This window comes from Gymnodraco acuticeps, unplaced genomic scaffold (assembly GCF_902827175.1).
Source record: "Gymnodraco acuticeps unplaced genomic scaffold, fGymAcu1.1, whole genome shotgun sequence".
In the NCBI taxonomy this organism is placed as follows: Eukaryota; Metazoa; Chordata; class Actinopteri; order Perciformes; family Bathydraconidae; genus Gymnodraco; species Gymnodraco acuticeps.
Genome location: NW_022992265.1, coordinates 4,177,328 through 4,193,520, shown reverse-complemented (window position 1 = coordinate 4,193,520; position 16,193 = coordinate 4,177,328). Strand labels below are relative to the sequence as shown.

Sequence of the window (16,193 nt, the reverse complement as noted above, 5' to 3'; positions counted from 1 at the left end):
GAAAATCGACTTATTTCAGAGATGACTCATACCATACACACACACATTCTACGTAACATTAGCAAATTGATTTCTGAACATAAGTGGAGTTAAATTAAGGGAGAACTGTGTCAAGAATGAATGTTGTTGCAATTGTTATATTAATAAAAACAGGTGCATGGCCATATAGGGATCGACCGATATGGCTTTTTCAAGGCCGATCCCAATATCGATTATTAGTAATCAAGGAGACCGATAACCGATATTCGGAACCGATATACATTTGCAGTAAAATCAGAAAATCTTGGTGTCAAAATGTAGAATAACACAAACTCCAACACAACTCAACACAACTTCTTTGAAATGCATTTAAGCATATATTATGTTTAATTAACTTGTAAACATCTTTCAACTGGTTTCCTCTCTGTGCCCTTTTCTTTAGTGCAGCCATCTGCAATGAGTTAGAGAGAGACAAGAAGTGGGGCTGCAGGCTGACATGCTAAACTAACAATAATGCTTAATTTATTAGATCTGTCTATCTAGCATAAAATCCCAATATAAGCTGCTAGCAACTGCAAAACACTAGTGCTAGCTAATGTTTTGCAAACTATAAAAAAGTGAGGCTATTACAGTAGACCTAACGTTAGTCTAGTAGCCTCACTTCTAATATTTTGCTAAACATTTGCTAGATACATGTTGGCTAGCTAATGAGCTTCACATATCAACCTGAAAAACTGCGAGGCTCCACTCGCAGCCCCTCCCCCCCCCCAACCACCCAACCCCCCCCCCCCCCCCCCCCCCTCCGCACCACAGTTACTCCGCTGCGAGACGCTGCACGCACCCCCCAACTCTGACTGACTTCCCGCGTCCCTGTGTAACTGGGAAACTGATAGAATTGGATCATAAGATCGTGGTGTTTTTGCAACTTCAGCATAGGGGATAGGGATGTTTATTGAACTTCGGTTTAACACATGTATGGCTCTGCCGCTCAGCGCTGCTGCTTGCTTCAGTCTGTGTCTGCGTTCTTTCGCACCTGCCTGTAATCTGAGAAGGTCCCGCCTCTCTGGCTGGCTCCCGCCCGGAAAATCTTCAGTAATAGCCTATCAGATAGCGCTGAGGGCGGGACATTGCTCATGTACACAGAGTGGTGACTGCACGAAGTTTGCATGTGCCTCAACGCGTATGCAAACAGAAGCATCAATCTCATTACGCCAATCCTGATTGGCTGGTGATCTTGACGTCAGCGTCAGGGAATCCACCCACCCTTTAAGTAGCTTGCGCTACGACGCAGTGTCATTCAAAATAAGCACCTCTTCTCGCTTCGCCTTAGCAAGAAGGGCCGTCTGGTGAGACATCTCACTTCATGTTACTCTGAGAACTGGGGTTACGTAAGTAACCTATAGTTCTCATTCATAACACTCTGTTCAATGTCTCACTATGGGATATTGAAACTCCCGTATTGCTAGACATGCTTATCTCGAAAATCACCAAAAACAACCAGAACTTAACAGGTAGAACCCTGTCTCAACACGGGGCCCAGCACTGCGCGGGCCACACTTGGAGCAGAGACATCTAGCCTGTAAAAGCGGACAAAAGTGAGCGGCGAGGACCAGGTCGCTGCTGCACAAATGTCTTGGATGGAAACACCCTTCAACAAAGCCCAGGATGTAGCCAGTCCACGAGTAGAATGAGCATGCAGGCCCGTTGGTACCTGCAAACCCTGACTCGTATAAACCAGAGCAATCACTTCCACTTCGGTCAAATGCGGTATATCGGCCCCGATAATCGGGCAAGCCGATTATCGGTTGACCCCTATGTGTTAACTTTTTCCTGTGTTCCTATCTGTTCTCTTTGAACTGAAGAAATCTGATAACAGACCTGAGGTATAATTTTAAAAAAGTACCAGAAAGATTTTTGTCAACTAATTAACACTCATCTTGAATCTCAAGTACACTGCTTAACATTAAAGCTGCTCAATTGTACACCTTACCACACAGGAATGATCTCCTCACTGGTGTGAAATGCCATTAAATACAAATGCTTCAGATCCCATAAGCAGGGAGAGCAAGACTTTAGCATAATGGTTGCCATACCGAAGCCATGTATGTGAATGCAACTGTTTAATCTTTAGATAAGAGACTAAATAATGTACGCATGTGAATTTATAGTGGTAACACTGTGGGAATAATTTACCAGGCTGTTATAGGCCCTTACTGACTTTCATTTGGTCCTGTGCTATGAATATGTGATGAGAATGTGAAATATATTTCAGAGGTATAGACTAGAGAAAATATTGTGATGGGACCCCCCAGACGCATCATCAAATCGGGCCATGGATTTAAAGTGGGGTGTCTGTGCCCATTTCCTTACTTCCTACTACACTTGCGCAGGCCACAGACATATTTACACTCAGCCTTGATTTTGACTACACACCAGTAAAGTTGTGCATTTGGATTTGTCAAAGATTGGGAGGGGAAGAAACCTGGCATCTTTGAGCAGGACAAAAAGATATACTGCAAAGCTGCACTACTGGTATGACATGAATTAAGCATGGACCAGTACAGAAAAACAGTAAAGAGTCAAACAAAAAAAATATCATTGTAGATGTAGCATGTTACTATTTGAGAAGTTTGTTTTAGGAAGAATTATATTGCATTTAGGTGATCATATGATGTAAATCCTAGAAACAAAGCCAATGGCAGTGTTACTGTTGACATACTGTACACAGTAATATAAACAAAGCACACTTAATATTTCTATAAAGCTTAATCCCACAGATTGTTTACACAATTGTACCTACACTTTAGAACATCATTTATGTTGACTTTGTTTTGTTGATAAAACAACTATTTGAATACTTATTCAATTAATGAATTTAATAATGTATTATATGACACTTAAAGTATCTTGCCACACAATTTAGGGACATTGCTACCAAACCAGAATCTTTCTGGCAGACTACTTCTTCTAATTACTTATAACTAACAGGGCTTCCTGATTTGGTAAAGGTATGTACAAAATGTGTTTAAAACAATCAAAATGGACAGCAAACAGAGATGACCTGCAGTAGAAGCTTGACAAAGTGTGTAATGTGGAACAACACATATACTTCAGGTCCCAAAAGTTGTATTTCCCACCTATAAGACACTGTGCAATGGTTTCCTAGTTTCTGCCCTTTTTTCTATTCTTGGCTAACTGTGTCTCTGAATCTGGCTCCAATGTGTTAAGCCCACTAACAGGCTGGATGTAATGCCAGCATGAGGGTCTAACTGGAGCCCAAGCAGACTTACAAAACACATTATGACAGTTATATAAATATAAACTAATTTCATTACAATTATTATCAATATACAGTAGCTTTCATTGATTGTTTTAAATGGGTTGTTCTCAACTGTCACATAGAAACAATACCTGCATGTACTGTAGATTATGGAAGAAATACAAACAAAGGAAATGCTCAACACCTGTTAGTATGCAAAAACACTGTGTTGCTGCTCAGTCTCTGAATGCAACACAGTGCATGTGGCAGAGCACTGTCAGCTGCAGCAGCCAAAACTTTCTATGTTGGTCTACATTGTTGCTTTCATTAGTCTTCCAGCTACTGCATCCTGAATAAACAGGCCAGTGAGAGATTCAAGTACTCTGATTGCAAGCAGAGTAAAAGCAACAATGCCCAGATTGCAGATGTTTTTTTTCTTCTAAATAGGTCAGACATGAGGTTACTAAAACATGACTGAAATAAAAGCATAAACTAAGAATAGTTGGTTAATACTGTACTTTTGAAAATGAAATCTAAATATTGCCGATCCTGCTGCGAGGACTACAGGAAAGTGTCTGGTTGCTCAAAACATTCACTCAAAAATAACCAGCTCTGACATGTCTTTACAGCTGTCTCCTAATGCATCAATCAATGTTTTGGCAACTTCTTCCAATACTTTTTATGGAAGTATTGTGTTATGGGGTAGACCAAAAAATATAAACGACATATTGAGAGTGTAAAACCCGACAGAGGTATTGTTTGCTGGGTCAACATTTTATAAGCAAGAGGTCAGGAGACTCAGCTTCCGTTTTTAGTGATGTCATTTCCTATTTGAAAAATGAGGCCTGTCTCTAAATGTCATCTTCTCACCCCTTTGTCATCCCATCACTCTTTTCACAACGTGTCACATTGAAACCCAGTCTGTGACATGAGCAAACTGATAGCTTCCTTCCAGGCAGGCTAGTGGGCTTTATTAATATTTATAGAATAACAGCTTAAGGCCAGGCCCCTTGAGAGCTATCAATCCACTTTGCTGCCTTTACACTTGCAAAATATATTGACAACTCCTTTTCAGCACTCCCCTACCCCTGAAATCCTCACTTTGCAGGTGTGCAGCAGGTTTAAAAAACTGTAACAGTTTTACACAAAGACAAAGAAAAGGCTTTTATTCCCTTTTGATTCAATAACCTGCTCAATTGGTGAGGCTGAAGTCAATTTTTAAAGAGCTGGGGTTAACAAATTCTTGTTACGGAATATAAAAACGAGGCCAATCATGACAGCATGTCATGGATGTCAACATGGTGTACGGACCGATGAAAAAAGAGGCCGTGTTAGCAGCACTCTCATGTCTCAGACACAGCCAGCCAGTTTGAGCCAGTTTTCAGTCTAACATTTTGCCTAGTACCTTGAGAGTACAGAAGAATCCTCTCATGTCATTTGTCTCTTGTCAAACATAAACACGTGTACAGCTGACCCTTGATGTAAAGTGACATGCACATGGACATAATCAAAGGGAGATGGTTTCCTTCCTCGGACGTTATCTGATTGCTAGGATTAGGAAAAAAAGGATAGAGACGGCAAAGTTATTTCATTTATTTGTTCAATAAACATTACCAGCCATCCTTATGGCTAAAGGCAGACTATATCATCGTAAGGTGTCATGCTAACTGCAGCATGAGAATTATACCTATTATCCGTTCAGGCTTTAAAAGAACATTTGATGAGATTTGTAGTATTTTAATCTCTAACTGAATTTATAAACATGTAGACGCCATTCTTACTTCAATTCCTTAATTGTCTAAAGGCCCTAGTAGCAGCAGGCAGTGTATTTCCTTGCTTTTAAGAGTAGCTGATTTATTTATTTTTTAGAGATCCACTATAACAATAAATATATCTCCAAGCTGAATATCCATTTAACACGTGAACAAATATAGTTCTGTAATTGTCCATCTGGAGAAAAATGGAGAAAATATAAATTAACCTCCCAAAAAATTATCTCTTTAATTATAGCTAACAGCATATAGGATATCCGGTTAAATAGTGTTACTGCCCTTACTGCCTGGCAATACAGTTTAAGAAGTGTATAACTCCACCAAGACAAGGCAGATGCTGAAAGATGCCAACCTTATCAAAAATATCACTCTGATCTGAACATTTTAATGTTTTAAGAGGGGGCTTAATCAGAGAGGAGTAGGATGAGCCTCTAAATATCATGCACCTTCTCTTTAATGTAGCCTTATTAGTTATCCTCTAAAGAGCCTCTGTCATAGCAATTACAGCTTACACTCACAGAAACAAATTAGCATGACATCTTACAAGAAATCCAGCACTGTGAAGTTAAACCTTACAAATGGTCTGTAATACCGAAGAGTAACATTTTAGCTGGCCTTCGCGACTAATGCCTAAAATGTACAACACAGCAACAAATGAATCATGCCTACCTTAAAACGCTTGAACCAAAAACATCCATGGTCTGTAATTCAAGATTCACTATTCAAAGGTTTATTGTCATATCATATACAAAACTATGGTGTCATTATCTCATGTGTATTTAGAGTATGAAAACTAGGGCTGAACGATTAATCGATTTTAAATCGAAATCGCGATTTGTAATGATGCGATTATCAAATCGCAAAGCCTGAGATCTTTTTTTACTTTCTTTTACAATTTTTTTTTTTGTTTTACAATTTTTTTTTTCTTTCTTCTTGTATGTCAGTCAACCACACCAATCAGAAGTGCTGTGCTCCACATGTACCAGCCATTGTTAATCAATCAGAAGTGGCCCATGATAGAAGGTGATAGACAGATTGATCCAATCACCTGCCAAGTGCTTTTGAAAGTGCCTGCCCTTTCCAAATGGCTTCCAATGGAGCTTTCCTAGATGGTTTGGTGAAACAAACCATCTGAGTCAGGTTAGTGATGCTCCATCACATGTTTTACATCTATTACAGGGTGAATCTTAAACTGAAGCTTGACTTTAAAGCAACCCAATGGAAGTGTCATGTAAGTTTAGTTCTTTCACTCGTAGCTCGGGCTGCTAGAGACGGGAGTACGTTGATACGACCTTCCTAGCCGGAGTTATGGCCGCATTTTACAATAAACTTCATTGGGTCGCTTACAAATAAATATCGCAATTCGAATCGCAATCGCAATATTTGTCAGAAAAATCGCAATTAGATTTTTTCCCAAAATCGTGCAGCCCTAATGAAAACGGCATGTTGTTTGTCCACCTATTGTAACCACTGTTACAGTCCCATTCAATGACCTCCAGATGAAATAAGGGCAGTCAATGTACAGCATATCAAAAAACATTAAAATAAACCAAGATGCGTAATGTGATGGTTATCAAAACGATCATGAGTTTCTTGTGTTAACTAAAGACAGCCCTATACTAGGGCAAAAAGCTACAGTTCAAATAAGTATTGCAACAACTACATTGTTTTTGTGTTTACTCTTTTATTTAGAAAAGCAACAGATCAAACCCCTTTTTAAATGATGAGCTGCCAGGCTGCACGATACTGCGGAAAACAGTGACATCATGGCTGTTTATTAAACCCTGCCCCAATCACTGCTGTGATAGGGAGAAATGCTGCATTCACAACTAAGTAGGAGTAGAAGATCAGTAGATATACATCCCCTAAAATCACATTTATTGTTTTTGAAAACAGGTAAGCTGGCATTGTGGTACATTCATTGTAAAAAAGGAAAGCTTGATAGTGCCATACAATATTATTATTCAAAACATTACACAGCCATGCGTACTGCAACCTTACTGTATATGCTGCTTTCCCACTGTAAATCACTAGGGTTCAATTACCTGCAAATTAACTGCCGTTTCACTATCTTGCATAAGATTATCCAGGTCATGATGAAATGCCACAAGGGAAGCTGTTCTGATGGGAGGATTTGAAGATGCAGAAAATATAAGATGCCACTTTGTTAGTCTGATAGCTGCAAGGAACATGATGACTGCCAGCTAAATCGACCTCTTAATGTGACATTCAAGAAGTGTAAGGACATCTTATTATTCCTGTCACTTTTTTCAAGTTGAACATGAGTTTAAGTTCAGTCATCAAATTACTAGCTTCTCTATCTGCTGTCCATAGCTGCGGCAGGCCACAGCATGTACACAGCAAGCCGAGTGGGGCAATTTGCTGCAGTGCATTTAACTCTAGTGGTGTAAAGCACATTGACCCGACAGTTGGCCAGAGTCAGTCTGTGAGCAGGAGTTGGTTGCAGTTTGAAATGGTCAGCCTCCATTTCTCTCCATCAGTGGAGAGCTTTTTAGTGCATGATGGGCAATCAAACATAAAAGTTTACAAGGCCAGCAATCCCAAATAGGGACTATTAGAGCAAATTATGTAATAATGCTTACCGTGACATTTAGTTTTGTGGAATTGTTCTGTTAACTGGCCCCCACAGGTCTCCATGTTAGTTTCACATTTGTCAACCATTTTACTTGTATATTTGATCAATAATCTGACAAATTCCAAAAATGTTTCATCAGTCGTACTACTGCTTTTATGTTTGAGCTAACCTCATCAAAGTTTGATTTATGTCTCTGTAGTGCATGTGAACTTCTGAAAATATGGGGATATACTGAAAGGAGAGTGTCGGCACTTAGTGCACATGGTCTCGTAAAATAGCCTCATGATATTTGGCAGTTAGGAAACGTGCAAAGCAACCATCAGGAATAACGACCCTCCGAAGAGGCTGCCCATCCCATTACTGGTCCAAAACCATATTTAAAAGTGGTTACAAGATACTGTCAGTGTGAAGGCATCGTTAAGCTTTTTACCTCCAAACATCCTGTGATGTATGAAAAAGATTCAAAAACAACTCATAGGAATATAAGACCTGGGGTAATACATGCTGCACACGAAGCAATGTACTTTGTTTGTACTTTTGCAGCCCTGTTGTACAGTACTTGTTTTAAAAAACTAAACATTTTGTAAAGACTGGAGAAGGCCCTGTCATTTAATTCTTGGGTAAGCTAACCTTAAGTGTGTGTACAGCTTATTTAAACAAAGTTACATTTTCAGTTTCACAACTGTCTCTGTAACCCCTCGCATCTGGAATTCAGGACCATGTACAGTATTTCCCCGCTCCCTGTCTTTTATCTGGTGTTTACCCGTTGAATAAAACAAATATTCTATGGTCTTGTTTGTCTAAGATTTCAAATAACTGAGGGAAATGCCCTTCAGACATTATTATTATTACATTCGCATAATTCTGAGCATTCCCAGAGTAAGTGTTGTATCATGACTTGGTGATCTTTATGCGTTAGCTACAAAAACAGGTTACAAGTAGCCAGTGGCAAGAGATCGACAGCTGCTACCAATAGAAGCTGTATTTCTTTAACAACCTCTGTTTTATGTTCTTTTTTCTTCTGTCCTTCACAAACTAAATCAAGGTTTTGGAGAAGAAAATACCTTTTTGTACCTCAGACAAAATAAAAAACAGATCTAGCGACTGATGAAAAAAAGTCGAAAGTTGTCTTCGCTATCCCCCAGTCTACGGAGGAAGATGTATCTGCTCTAAGAAATATTCTAAAATAATCTGGCAGATTTTAATAAAAAATACATGAACAGGATAATGCTCTACTGTGGCAGCATTGCGCAGACGAGAATAAACAAAGAAGCCCATGTATGGATAACGAATACCACACCTGCAGATTGTCATTAGCGCCTACACCAACAAGAGTCATCTTAAAAATTGCTACAGGCATACTACGAACTGTTGGACACAAAGGGAAGTCTGTTAGTGTGTGCCAGGGAAGAGAAATACTACACTGTGTATGGGGGCTCAAGTGCATAATTTCAACCCCAACCTCACTGCTCAAGTACTTTGTTTGAGTGATTCTGACTTTCAGAGCACCAAACAGGTGTAAGATTGCAGTTCTTTGAAAAATGGATATGATAGTTTTAGAGGGGAAAAAAGCGAACACTGCAATTCTCCAGGATTACAGACACTGGGAAGACAAATCTTTACAACATTTAATCGAGCAGTTATAAAGAGGGCTTAACTGTCATCAAAATCGTAAAAAATGTAATGGGTTTGTTTAGGTATATATTAACCTATTTTATAGGTTTATTATTTTGTTTGGCTAACAACGCCAAGGTAAAATGTAATATAGGGCTGATATGCAAAACAATTATCTCTTAAGTTAATTAAAAACTACTCAGCTTTTGTCTGTCACTTTAAAACATTTGATTCAACATCTGACAAGGAATTACTTGAGAAGAGTTCCAGCACACAAAACACAACAATTAAATTGTATTTTAATACCAAGGTCAATTCAACAATGAGTGAAACTAGATGTATCTTCATAAAGATGCAGCATAAAAAGATTTCAGTTTTACAATCAGAGGTTTCTTTATAAAGATGTATCTAGGCTACCCACAAAATAAATTGCCCACAACAATCAGTTGGTCACTTGGAAACACCACATGCTTTTGATTTCTGCGGTGTCCTCAACATATCGAACAGATTCTGGAGCTGTGCTGGCAACATTTGTATAATGGGGTTGTGTGTGGTAGTGTGTGTGAGAGATGGGGGGGGGGGGGGGCAGTGCCCAGCTTTCATGTCCAGTAAAGTGGTGTAATTGTGACATGTACCCATTAGTTCTATATGTGATAAATCACAAGATGACAGACTGCGGCTTTAACTAAACATAATGCTCCAGGCTAAAAAGGCACCACTCCTTGTGTTGCACTCGATGGTGCTACATTGGCAGAGGAACAGGAGAAAAGATGTACAATTTCCATGTGAAAATCAGATATGGTAGGTTAACTTTAAAGGCAAAGAGATTCAATTAATGATAAGCTTTAATGCAAGCCAAATGCTTTAAAGCAAACCAATGCTGCTTTGCTTATTATATTTTATTTCCCATTAACATGATCTTATTTATATTGCCTTAATTTTGTCATGCTGAACCAAACAATATCATTGAGACTAAAGCATTTAAAGTACCCATTTCACTCAAAAGCAGCCATTCCCTCCCTAGATGACGGTACAGTTCTCTCAACAATTATTACTTGAAACACACAATATCCCCCTAGAAAACTCCAGAGGGACACTTCATTGTAGCCTCTTAGTCGTTGTTCTGCCCCGTATGCTGCCAACGTTAGTTCAAACACAACAATCGTTTATGGAATATAACAAGGTCCAACTGCAACTTATATGTCATCTTCCTTCTTACAGCAATCTGTCCTTTAGAGAATAGCTGTGCGTTGAGTTCAAAATGAAACACAAAGGGAAAAAGACAAGCAACAGATTTTTCATTTGTGATCACAAAGGCAGGGTTATTTCCCCCCCTTCTCATGCAGAGAACTAGTGCTGAGGCTGCTTCTCAGAGCTCATCAGCACGACAAAGACAACAGGGAGAATGCAGCCTTGTTCTACAAAGGTTAACCTCGGCGGGACCTTAAAACTTCAGACTTTTCATTTGATGACTCTCCCAAACACTTGCCATGCAGGATGGAGGGCCTCAGGATTCCCTTGGATTTAACCTCTAATATATGAGGTCACGCAACCTGCTATGCCCAATGACGGCACTTGTAAGCTTTGTTATTTGCCATAAGCTCCCACACAGAGAGATGTTTTTCTAATGGTTCTGAAGTCTGCAGCATGCCTTGAGAACATTTGGAATACAGACAAAAAATTACTTTTTCAATTTAAATCAAGTCACAAAAGTATTCATTTGGATCCCAGTGTTGCCAAATAATAGATATTATTGTTTGGGCACAAAGGTATACAAATATTATTTTTAAGGAGTTCACTTTCGTTTAACATTTTACACAACTCTTAAGCATGCTTTGGTTTATTACAGGAGAAATTATCTATGAATAAATTGTAAAGTAGCGTAAGAACAAAATCTATAAGTACGAGTTTTTCCCCATCACTACACTCAGAGGTGTGTGTGTCAGTCCTACAACTCTTCCAATCAGATTGCGGAGCTGGTCTAAGCTGTGTATAGGGCCCCAACAATGACTCCCAGGGGTCCTACTCATGCTTTTACTCCTTCAGTCTGAAATGTTTGTGAACTGCAAAACATTCAAATAGGGAGGTTTCATTATGTATTCCTCTTAACCTAATCGGTTTGATTGTGACCCCATGAGATCATGCCGTTTTTAAGGCTATGCCTCATTAATTTAACAGGACAAAATCATAAAAAATAGGCAAATCTAATTATGGTTGATCTACATGTTTATTTTATGACTTTAATATGAGACTATAGTTAGTTTGTGATTTATTATTTGTTTGGATGTTGTTAAAACCACAGTACTTATTGGACCTGTTCGTGAATTGTATTATGCTGTAGCAAAACTATCAGCTATGCAGTTTTCCTAAGCCTTACAAAGCATTTCTGCATTTAAAACAGCACACACACACACACACACACACACACACACACACACACACACACACACACACACACACACACACACACACACACACACACACACACACACAATCCACTGGGCTAGTTCTGCTACACACTAGGCTTCTACATCGATGCCACTTTGAAGTTAAATATGTTCTCACCTGTTTTTAAAAAAAGGGAGGGGGGCTACAATCCCAATTTCAACCATAACATATTTACATTTCCTTTCTACGCCTTTGAATACAAACAAACGTGTTTACAGTAATGTAACTCAGTCTATTCGGACACAGTTATAGAAGATAAGGGTTGTGCACATATTCAATCTTCATACAGCAGGGCACTTTAACCCACCTCTAAATTCAGAAAGCAAGTCCTTACCCGTCCTCATCCGTTATGTAGGCTACCCCTCTCACATCATTTAGGACGCGCTGCAGCCGTGCCTATTCCTCAGCCTGCTTTGAAAGGCAACTTACCTCACATCACACAGTTCGATCATGTTAAGGCGGTCTACGAAACCCTTTAGGCTGCTATAAAACCGCCGAGCAGGTAGCCTACGGGGCTGCGCCGTTCACGAAGCCCCGTTAATCTCTCACTGTCCGAGCTATAACATGCGGGTAAATGGGCAGTTTTGTAAAATAAAAGACAGCTTCAAAAAACGGTGCAAAATTTAAAAAAAACAAACGTAGTAAACTGACCGCGGCTTCCTACATCAGTTCCCCGTATGCGCTCCGCTACTGCATGATGTGTGTGTGCAGCTGGTTTTTTTCTGCAACACTGACAAAAATCACAATAAAATGAGCCTTACCATGCTGAAGACGCATCCAATGTAGCAGGCCGGTCCCGTTGACAATTCACAAATATACTCTGAGGTGCCCCCAAAAAGCCCTTATGCTTCTACTTCGTCTCCTTCTCGGTCTTCTTTCCTCCCTTTCGTTTTGAAAGTACCCGGAGCAGGCGAGTGTATTTCCACTGTGCACGACACGATACGGCAGAGGAAAAATCCTCCTCCTCCTCCTTCTGCTGTTCCAAGGTGCTGCTGCTGCTCACAGCGCTCTCAGAGAACCACACATGGGTGAGGGAGGAAGCCGTCCAAGATGCCCATTAGCACGCACACCTAATTGAACGGCGTGAAAATCCTTCGGGAGAAATATGTGAAATAGTCTCCGGACACACAGTGGGAGATAAGGTGACTCGCCAGCCGCTGTGCTGGGGAATGACAGGCGCCGTGGTCCCTCACGATTTACAATTACGAGTTCAGAGAAGCGATGAGTGTGCGACTGTGCGTGGTCGCCCCCTTCGGTACTGAGCCATAGTCTCTTCAGATATCTGACCGTTTCGGTTTTTCCTCTCCTTTTTTTTTATCATCTGAAACAAATAGGTTTCAAAATCATAATAAAAAAAGAAATTAAAAAATTTCAATTCATGATTTAAAGAAACCGTGTCAAACAAAGTCAATGTGTGGATGGCTAGGTCAAAACAACTGTATTATAGCTACATTTATCAAATAAAACTAAAGGAATTACTTACATTCTGACAAGAATATTTTTTAGAATCTCAAAGTGCATTCATATTTAAATGTAAGAGACGTATTTGTTATTTGCTTCAAGTGTACAACTTGTTTATTAATTATATAAACAAACATGTATAGACACAGCCACATCTGCCTGATTTTAACTGTGATGTTTAAGCAATTTTCTACTCATCTGTAACTTTTTTAGTCAAATATTCTACAAGAATAGGTTTTAGCCTTAAGATTGAATATACTTTCTGTTGTTTTAGTTGACTGAAAAGAAAATTAAAATGTGCAAGTATACAACTAAACAGTTTAGCATTTGACAATATGCCAAAGGGTTTTCCGTAACCTCTGCAGTAACATCTGACACTAGAGTTTGTTAGGTTATCAAGGAAAAAACCATCTGTCTTGTTCCATCTGACAACACTTTTGTCTGGCCAAGTCTATACTAAATCCCTTGCCATATACTTATCTCCAATTCCTAGTTTCTTCTTGAGGGTTATAAAGACTGGTCAAGAGATCCTGGCCTTGGAAGTGTGTTTGGTCACCCAGAGAACAAGAGAGGGGCTATGTGTGGCCTTTAATTCACTGCATTGTCTACCAAAAGCTAATCTTGGCCAGACTCAGAGTCTTAACGCTCACAGGCTGTGAATGGACTAGTGAAAAGTTAAATATGCTTTCAAATGTAAAACTGAAGACTGGTCTGGTATTGTGGTCGTGTCTTTGTTGGAATGTGAGATTTGCCGTTGACCCAGGCAACATGAGGAAGGGGCCCAGTTGCAGTTTGAGAAGCTGCATTCAGGCTCACGCTTGCAAGTGGCTTTTATTCAGAGTTTACAACTTTTCATGTGGCCAAATGTGCAAAAAATAAATTGATGCAGGTTATGTTTGGAAGATCAGCATTTGACAGAGACCCAAAAAAAGAGCTAAAAGGGATCAAATATTGGACATCAATGTGCCCCACACATGACTCCAAATGATTGATAAGGATGCTTGTTCTTGCTAGATAATTAAATAAGCAACTGTTAACTGATTGTTTTGCCATATTAACTTAAAAGGTGATGATATTACAAAGCTGTGTTAACTGATTGTTCTCGCTGCCTCAGATGGCCAAAAAAAACAGTTAAGGTTTTTAAGTAAATCAAAATGCAAAATGAATGCTCTATATGGTGGAACCAGGCTGCTGCAGGAGCAAAGAGTAATAAGAAAAAGCACAAAAATAGAATATTTATAAAAAATAAATCAATCCTTTAAAATGTACAGCGATAACAGTTAAAACATTGGCAATACTGCATCTAAGAAGTTTGTTCTTTCAACAGCAGAAACTAGCAGCACTTGGAGAGTACCGACCTCTGCCAACACTCAACATTACTCCTGTCACTTAATTTTTGATTCATTCCTCAACTATCCCCTTAGGCTCTTGAATTAAGTCTGTATCTCCATTAGTTTCAATATTTCAGTAGTTATGGCGACAAAATATACTGTTCTGTCTATTTTAAGTCCTAAACCTAGACCTGAAGATGCCCTGCTGGCTGGCAGAACTACAGTACAAACAGACGTTAAAAAAACAGAGGCGGTAGAACGACTAAGATGACTAAAATATGTGTTACATACTAGGGATATGGAATCAGAGCTCTCTGAAATAAGTTTCAAATTGATCCAAAAGACAAAACACGGAGCTTTGCATGTACAAATGTAGTCATATCTCTGTGTACAGAGCTGTACAGATGTTCTCATCAAAACTCCAGATGGAGATACAGTACCTGTTCAGGAAAACGACCACTGTGTAATCTGATTTTGCATGGTTGTCTGCTTTCATAATCACTGTCATAATAACAACCTGCTGTACATTATATATGGACGGAGCCATCATGAACAAACATATTTAAACTCTTACTGAAGGTCCATATAAGATAGTGGACTTATCAAATCAATGATATTCAAACCATTCTGTATAATTTGAGTTGATGTGTTAATATAAATGATAAACTAAGGCTACCTATCAATCACAAAGTTGTTTATAAATAGCATATTGAAGATTTCAATCTGTTTGGAATAAACTTACTAATAGTGGCTATGAGCTGGTGAAATGTCAGTCTGCAGCACTGTGTTCTGGCAATAGTCAGAGAAGGAAATTTGTTTGCTTTTGAATCAAGGCTTAGTGCTGGGACTCAAATTATATGCCCCATAAAACTCTTAATTAGGGAATGCTTGGCTATGCTATACCCCAACTCCCTGTCTTCTTTTTTCTTTTCACTCTACTATATTTTGATGTTTGTAAAGCATGGGAATATTTAGAATCGTATCTACTACAGCAGAACTTATTTATATTTATATATATACATGTAAATAACATAGCTAACAGATGACTGAAAAGTTCTTAAATATTTCCATCCAGCCAAGAATAAACATCTATGATTCATAAATGACAGCACCTCTATGGTGAGTCAGATTCAGTGCATCAGTGTCAAAACAGTGGAGGTTGATTTTCTGTCTGTGAGCAAGAATGCAAATAACAGTATACGGTTAACAACTGCCACAATATGTCAGTTTGAGCAGAACTGACCTTAATGGTTGTATGAAAAGAAAATAAGAGCACAAGTTATGATGACACTGAAATGAAAAGGAGGCATACTACTGCACAGAAAATCTAATTTTAAAGACGTTCCATGTAATAAGTATTATATTAGGAAGAATTGATATAAATACAAAAAGCAGGCAGCCCTCAACAATGTTAAGCTTTTAGCTTTGAAACCAAAATCGTTCAGATTTTTATTTTTATTTTTTATATTTAGTTTTTGATAAAAACAAAAAACAGTTCCTTTAAGACTGAGTGAAAACAAAACGTTAGATGAAAGGAGAAGAACAATCCTCTGTGTGTGACCACCTAGGATCTATGAATAATAATAATTATACTTGTGAAATGTTATGGCATTTAGCAATGTCAACAACAATCAATTACATTCTGCTATTATCCTTATGTAGCCTCACCATTTACCAACTTCAAACTCATATGTCTTTGTTTTTCCAGTTCAGCATTAGCAGCATTATAAAAA

The 16,193-nt window shown here is 38.8% G+C and overlaps 1 protein-coding gene across 1 annotated transcript in view; it reads right to left on the bottom strand.

Annotated features, from left to right (window-relative positions):
• Window positions 1-12,902, bottom strand: part of tenm4 (teneurin transmembrane protein 4) — a 174,909-nt gene extending 162,007 nt beyond the window's left edge. The window contains 1 exon segment of the mRNA XM_034207004.1: window positions 12,430-12,902. The gene's annotated coding sequence lies outside the window, so the exon portion shown is untranslated.
• Between the last annotated feature and the right edge of the window lie 3,291 nt (window positions 12,903-16,193).